The sequence below is a fragment of the Miscanthus floridulus genome, chromosome 5 (assembly GCF_019320115.1).
Source record: "Miscanthus floridulus cultivar M001 chromosome 5, ASM1932011v1, whole genome shotgun sequence".
NCBI classification, from domain to species: Eukaryota; Viridiplantae; Streptophyta; class Magnoliopsida; order Poales; family Poaceae; genus Miscanthus; species Miscanthus floridulus.
In genome coordinates, this window is record NC_089584.1 from 74,576,326 (window position 1) to 74,584,726 (window position 8,401).

The window sequence follows — 8,401 nt, forward strand, 5'->3', positions numbered from 1 at the left end:
TGTTGTGCGCTCCTTCCGAGGAACGATCAGACTGATCCCAAGGGCAGGCTGGGCCTGAACATCCTGGCATCTGGTGTTCTAGATTGTGCGGTGCGGTACGAACCTGCGAAATATGTACCTAAGTTGTACCAAAGGTGACCTAAGGCTATCGTGGCTGGTAGACCTAGGTTCGTGTTAGGAATAAATTCCCAGCTGGTTGAAATCGATTCGAATCACCGTCTCTCCCGGATAGTGAGAAACTTGACTAGCTCCAACATCGTAGTAACTATGTTATGAAACAAGATGGTTTGGACAAATATGGAATTACAATACTTGCTATGGTTACTATTGTATGCTTCTAAATGATATACCACATGTTTGGCACAGGATAGTTGCTAATCTAGAGATGTATAGTTATAATTAACTTGATAAAGGAATCATAATTGTACAATGGGTCAATTGCCTTTTACGCAAAATGTTGTCAAGTTACATCCACTTATACAGCCTTGCATAATCCTTGGAGTCATTTATTTCTGGTTCATGATGGGTAAGTCTAGCTGAGTACCTTCTCGTACTCAGGGTTTTATTTCCCATTGTTGCAGATGGCACTGTGTATCATGGTTATTGCAAGAGTTGCTTCTATCCCGCCGTGGATGAGGAGTAAGCCTTGGGCAGGCTTCTTTATTAATTCCTATCCTTGCTTTTGTGGACCGTGATCTGACTTGGCACTGTATCAAACTATGTTGGAAACTTTATTTTCGAACTTAATTGCTTCCGCTTTATCTATCAAACTCGGTTTGTAATAACTTTTATTCGTACTCTAATGATGAAATATATCTGTGAACTTTATGTAATATGTGATATGTATGTTGAATCCTGTATGATCTTGGTTGTTGTAAATCGTTTATCGAGACCCGTTGTGGTACTTGACGGACTATCGGGTTTATATGGGTTCAAGTATGACAGTGCAATCACTTGCGGGCTGCCATCGTACTTGTATTCTTATAAATTGGTTAGTTCTATGATAGAACCTACCCTCGGAGGTTGGGTGAGGTAGAGCCAGCACCCAGACATTGGGTGAGGTGGAGCCAGCACTTAGACGTCGAGCGAGGCAGAGCCAGCCCTCAGACATCGGGCAAGGTAGAGCCAGCCCTCGGGAGCCAGCCTGAGGCGGAGTCAACCCTCGAGGGTCGGGCAAGATGGGGCCTATGGCCACAACACCCACTGAGGTGGAGCCAACCCTCGAGGGTCAAACAAGGCAGGGCCCATGGTCTCAGTGGACGGACAAGAAGTGACCCGGCAAGCGGTGTAGTCATGCTCTTGATCGCTCTAATGAATTAGCATTGATGGGTATCAACTCCTCTTCTTCGAGTACCCTACTATTGGTCCCCGACACTACCTCTGAGAGTAGTTCTAAGACTATGTCCACCATAGACCATGGGTCCAGATCTCTGATGTGGAGGTCTAGGCTATGGCTAAAGGTGAACATGGGCGCTGGCCCTCCGATGCTAATGAACTCATAGTTTTCATGGCGGATGTGGCCATCATGGGCCATTCCATGAGCGAGTCCACTGTTGGTGCGAGGAGCCATCGCTTCCTTCTCAACAAATGAGAGTGCATGACTGTCCCCAACCTGGCACACCAACTTTCAGTGTTTTGTAAACCAGACTAGTAAATTTATACGATTATCGCATTGCTCTAGAAAGACGATGGTAGCATCCAAAAGACACGAGTGCGTGTTCCTTGCTTGAATGCTCTGAAGTTTGTATAATGGGGGTGCAAGAATGGTGGAAGAGGTAAGAAAGCTAGAGCTAAAAGATGGATTGACTAAAGGGAAGCTTTAGGAGTCTAGTGGTGTGTGGAATGAATGAGAATGCAAGAGTCCTCTTTGAGATGGTGCCATGGCTGCTCTTATATAGAGTTTGGGGCTAGGCCATGTACAAAGAAGAAGGTTCTCCTGACTGAGGGGTCATGAGCCTAAGGAAGGGTCCTAACTAACTTGGCTTGTAAGCTACACCATCATGGGGTGCATGTCTAGGCGTGATTGTCATCATGGTCTTGTGCCCACATCACGGTAAGGTGTGGCATGGTGCTACTGTGCCGACCATGGCAGCACAGTAAGCATGGTGATGGTTCGCCAACCATCATGGGTGATGTGGTCTCCGTCATGGTCTTCATCATGTTCTCTGGGTTTCCTGGGGGTGTCATACAGAAGTTGATAACCACCCCTAGGTCATCGGTCGCATGGTTATCTTGAAGAGTAAGCGGTCATGATCCTAAGCTCTAGGGTTGTGGCTCCCGCTGGTCTGGATAGCCTCTAAGTCAAGGCCTCCATCATGGATCCCATCCCATAGTGGGTAGAATTGTACATGCATCTCGTTGGGCCATATCCGGATGGTAGGCACCGCACCTGGCTGCTGTTGATATTTCTTAACAACTATTGGAGGATTCTACAAGTGCACAGAACTATCACATAGCACTTTGCTCAGTGAGTACTAAGTGTCAAATTTATAACTTATCCCATAAGAAGGTGGGAGGCTAGAATTTATAAGTGGACTAGGATTTGTTAAAGGAAAGCTTGAGTTGATCCTAGGTAGGTGAACAATAGTGAATGATGAGTGTGAACTACCTAAACTAACTACTAAATACAAGCGAACCAGAGATAGCTAGGTGGGAGAGCGAGCGATATATCTTTCTAGTAACTAAGGCTAAATAAATAACTAGGAGAAATGCGAGTACTTTGGGGCATAGCCCACCTACCACCTAGGAGAGTTAAATAGACAAGGTCTACCACAAGCCCCACGATTTAATAACTAGACCTATCTTGGTGGAATATAGACTTTGGACAAGGCTGTCACCACTTGCCACCTACCACAATCTATCCGAAGGCCTAGCCATATCCATAGGTAATCTATAGCCTAAGCACCATGCATAATATATAAACTTACTACTTCGATCCGAGCTCTGATGAAATGAGATCAAAGCACCCTAACCAAATGGTGGATGTGGTAGGTGGCCCTTGGATGCACCACCTCTTGATCTTAGCGCTATGGTTGGCTCCCAATGGTGGTTGTAGAAGCAGCACATGCCAAAATTCAGATGGTAGGTCGGTTGGTAAGTCGGTTGGAGGCTCCTAAGTTTATGACAATGGGCCCATGGATCCACTGGCATCCAATCTTGTCTATTGATCAAACTGCCTTGAATGGAACCTTGTGACTAGCTTAGGAGCAACTCCCATGGATCGGTGACATGGCAGGTGCCAAGGTGGCACCAGGTGGCACCAGGTGGCACCCATGCGGGGCCGGTCAGCCCCACCTAGTGCCCGCCTGACCTATGGGCCACCTGCCACGTCCACTTGCTCCATATGTCCATGTTTGTCACCTTTTTGGCCAAACTTTGATATATTTCCTACATACAAATAAATCTACAAGCACAAGTGGAACTAGGTGAAATTCAAACATAATTCTTCACATGTGATGATGATTTACCTCACTTTACCATGCTTTTGGGTGAAATGTTGATGGTCAAAATGGGTGTTAGTGACTATCAACAAGCTACCCCAAGCTACCCCTTTGTTGTCCTCAGTAAAGATGCGGGTTTAGCATGGAATAGGATGTTGGATCAGGAATTGCATACTATGTAACGCCCTGCAAATATTTAAACAAATACTATCTCTTGAATTGAACATGTTAGCACTTAGAAATTTCACCATCAGTCTTAGCAATGTGGGACTTATACCTTTCACCTTGATACAAGCAATTGCAAGAATGTGTAGCTAGATAGATACTTTTTGTCTAGTTTTGTTTAGCTCAAACTTCCTAGAGGTTTTCCAATGATTTGAAAAGAAAACTTGCCTAAGTTCCTTAGATGGTACACTCTAGTCACTCAATGGTGTTTGAAATGCTCACCAAGGCCATGAATTTTAGCCTTAATTTCTATACTAAAGCTTATATGGAGCTCAAGGTAGGGATAAATGCAAAGCTTACTTGAATTGAATCTATTGCTAAGTCAAACACTTGGATCACAAGGAGCAACAAGTCATACAAATTGATCAAGAGGTGCATGTGTGTGGTATATTTAGTGGAAGTGGCACTCCTTTGAGAAGTTTCCCTTCTCTAGCTTTTTTAGAGGGCACGGCTACTTTTCTTTTTCTCACTCACTCTCTCTCTCTTTTTGAACACTAGAGATTTTTGCTCTTTTATTCTCTCTCTCTCTCTCTCTTTCTATAGCCCATGCCTCTCTTTTGATGTAAGATAACATAGAGAGGTAACTTTGATTCTCATAGAGCAATAATGAATACAATGCATATATGGATGTGTATCCCTAGTGTAGGAATAGCATAAATATATGGGTGTACGTGATCTTGATCAAAAAGCATGAAAAGTTTCTCTACTCAAATCAACAAGGCTTAAAAAGCTCAAAACAAACAAGCAGCTTTTATGGTGGCTTTATCATGTATGAATGTCTATGTAAGTATTTGGCTCTGGTAGGAATTTATCACCATTGAGGAACTTTTAGAAAGAGAGTTTAGCATTTTGCAAAACAAAACTCCAGGTTGCCTTTACCATTTCTCAGATAGGTTCAAAGATTTACTCTAATCGTGGCATACAACATATCTTACAAAAGCCTATTCTTGGTTCTAGCATTTATAACCCACAAAAGCATTCAACTTAAGATGAACTCTAAGTTTATCATGCTCAAAACTTAAGAAGTATAAGGTTGTATCACAAGTTTTGCAAAGTATCATAGAGCAACTATTCATCATCTCCAAATAATTTATCATCATTTTATTAGAGTAAAGTTTCTCTCAAAATAATTTAAAGGCACTCCTCTCTACATTCTATGATCATGAATATTGAAATATAAAGCAAATATGAATATAAAGAGAGGGTTTAAGATTTTCATACCAGAGCGGGGAGAGACGTCTCCCCCAGGCTTGCCTTTTGCATAGGTTGGAATGTCTTCTGGCAGCTCTTTCGATTCTTTCTTTATTGACTAACTAATACTACTAGGATGCATAATTAACTAGCTAAACCTATAACTACTAGATAACTTATTCAGCAGGGATGCTACTAAATTTTATTCATTATTACTAAATATTTTTTCCATATGTGTTACTTTAAATGCATATCTATCCTATCAGGCATTAGCTACTACAGAACTTTATTTATTAACATAGAGTAGCTAAATGCAACTAACCTATCATGCAATGTGAAGCAACTTTATTGGAAATGAAATGCAACTAACGAAATGCGGTAAATAAATGCAAGGAATAGAAAATTTACCTTTTTGTCAGGCTCAAGGTTATTTGTCCTTGGGCGGAGGTGTTTCTCTTGTTCCACCACAGAGGCCTTGTCAGGATCAGTATCAGGGAATGACGAGTTCAAGGACATATCTTTCTTTTTATGCCATCTCTTTCTATTCTTCTTCTTCTTGACAGGTTTCTCCAGCTCTTCAATTGGCTTTGGTTTCTTCATATTGATTCTCTTTGGATGCTTCTTCCTTTTCTATTTCTCATCAAAGAGGGGTTGTCTAGAGGCAAAAGCAAATATTTCTTTTCTTCTAGCAAAGTTGAATTGGATTTGCCCAGAAGCCACATATATGCAAGCATTTGTAGTATTAAGGAAAGGACAATCAAGGATTAAAGGTGTATCCTCGATGTTACCCATGTCTAAGATCATAAAATCTATAGGAACATAAGCACTCCTAACTTTGACTAATAAATCAATGGCTACTACCTCGAGATAACAGGTGGATTGATCAGCTAATTGTAAGTAAATTGAGGTTGATGCTAAGGTAGTGTAGAACAATTTATCATAAGTCGCTTTAGACATTATGTTAACACTAGACCCTAGATCACAAATGGCATTATGAAAATTATGGGGGCCTATGGAGCAAGTAATGATTGGGTTCCCAGGATCACCTTTCTTAATAGGAAATCCCCAACCACTCTCAGAGAAGTCATACCTTGCTATGACAAGGTTGGTTGTCTCCATGGTTATCTCAGGTTTGCTAGTAATTATCTTTTTCATCGGATGGGATAGCAGCAGCAATTTGAGCTAATTGGTTTCTATCATCTTATTAAAACTAAGTTGATTCTTTAAGATAGAAGAAAATTGTTGACGGTCACTAACATCAATTATAAACTGTCAACATAACCTATATATATATACTTAATTCCATCACCAAACATAGGTATAGGGATTTAAACTAATAAATTCCATGAGTTTTGGTGAATCTATGTTTTCAGCAGAGTTTATCCAAAAAAACCATCAAGGGGGACCTATTCGTCAAAGGAAATTATGGAATTCCACCGCGTAATCAACGTGGGAAGACTCTAGAAGACTCTAGAAGGTGAATCACTGAAGTGGAGCCCGTGTCTCTGACATGTGGGGCCGGTCAGCCCCACCTAGAGGCTATCCGACCTGTGGGCCCCCATGTCAGCCTCCCATTGCTATATCAGTCCTCCACCGCCTCCTAGGTTGCATCTACGCCATCCTTTAAGTCGGTTTGATCCAAAGGCTCATGTTGGATGCTCTAGCCTACATATACTAGCTCTTGCCACCCTCCCTGGAGCCATCCTAAAACCCTAATTCATATTCTCCTCATCAGGATCAGAGCTAGCTATCAAGAGAAGATTAGTCCTCTATAGGATCTAGTTTTATAAATAGAAATAGTGAGATAGAGATTAAGGGAAGAGTTTGAAGGAGGTGTCGGCCTATCGGTGCTCTCTCTATGGCTTATACCTTGGCGGATCCAAATTCTACTTGAGCTTGCCTTCAAGGTATCTCTGGTAATCAACTTCTAATTCAAGTAAGCATCTTGTTTATATTGTTCATCAGGATCATGACTCTTTTGAGTACTTTATTCCTATTCTAGAGGGAGTAGAGTATTAATCTAAGTGTAAGCATGGTGCTTAGACTTGGGTTAATCATGGATGCACCCTGTATTCTAGAAGGTGGTAGATCATGTGAGTGACATAAGTTCTATATAGCTTCATTGATTCTTTGTAGTCCACCTCTCATATGTAGGCACACATAGGACGAGGTTGTGAAGTAAAGCATCCTCTGCTGGTGTCTTTCCCTAGTAATGCCCCTAGTTGAATAGTAGAAGATATAAGCTTACCCAAGTTAGAACTAGAGAACTTTAGTTATCCTCTCTATGCTCCTATTTATCCTAACCTTGTTGCTACCCTTAGTTAAGTTAGACCATAGTTAGTCTCACACGTTTCCCTGTGGATACGATACTTGAAATACCATCGGGTGAAAGCTACAGCGGTATCTATGCGCTTGCAGATTTATCTGTGTGCGTTAAATATATCAACAAAAACTCATCCAATTTAGCATTTATGTTTTCCAACATCTTGTCATGAGCATGTTACTTTTTATTTATACTATCAGTCATTCTACCATTGCTATACACAAGATCTTTCAAAAAAGCATAACTATTATTACCTTGATTATTCAAACAAGAAGAAGAGTAATAATTATTACCTCCCTGGTTGTTGGAGCACTGATTCCAGCCTTGATGTTGAGGACAAAACCCGTTGTTGATGTTGACGAAGTTGAGGTCCTCTTGGGTTTCATGATAGGAATTGCCTGAATGTCCAACATCTCCATAGACTTCACAAGTCATGTGGGAATCCATAGCTTTGAGTGCCTCTTGGGCACTCACCTTCTCATAATGTTCCACTCGCTTTGCAAGTAGATCCATCTTAGTCGCAACCATGTCAATTTCTTTAACTGAATGCATACCTCATTTATAGGGTTGGAGTCGATTGTCGCTCCATCCTTGGTTGGAGACCATCTTCTTGTTTAGTGTCTTTGCATCTGCAACACTTAGCAAAAAGAATGCACCACCAATAGCAGCATTCAAATGGCTCCTATCTAACGACACTAATCCATGGTAGAAGTTCTGGATCAAAAGCCAGTCTCCCATGCCATGGTGTGGGCATGCAGAGACATACTCTTGCATTCATTCCCAAGCCTCGGGAATCGACTCATCAGCTAGTTGTTGAAAACTAGAGATTTTATTGCACAGAGCATTAGTCTTCCCCATGGGGAAAAACTTAACTAGGAAAGTGTTGGAACACTTGTCCCAAGCATCTACAGCATTACAGTTAGAATAAAACCATTGCTTAGCCTTTCCTAACAAAGAGAAGGGGAAATGCAAAGACGTATAGCCTCTTGGCTCACTCCCTTAATGGTGAATGTGCTACAAATCTCCAAGAAATGTTAGAGGTGAGCATTTGCATCCTCGTGGGCTTTCCCATAGAACGGACTAGCTTGAACCATCATAATTAATGCTAGCTTAAGCTCAAAGTTAGCGTCTTCATTGATAACATTGGGTCTGGTGGCTACATTAGCAGCCGAGGTGCCAAAAAATCACAAATGGACTTATCACCCATGATCGTGTAGGGTAG

At 41.6% G+C, this 8,401-nt stretch overlaps 1 non-coding gene across 1 annotated transcript; it reads left to right on the plus strand.

Moving 5' to 3' along the window:
- The first annotated feature begins 7,915 nt into the window (after nucleotides 1-7,915).
- On the plus strand, nucleotides 7,916-8,024 carry LOC136455663 (small nucleolar RNA R71). The gene has a single exon (XR_010759147.1). It is a non-coding gene; the product is annotated as a small nucleolar RNA R71 (small nucleolar RNA).
- The last annotated feature ends 377 nt before the right edge of the window (nucleotides 8,025-8,401 follow it).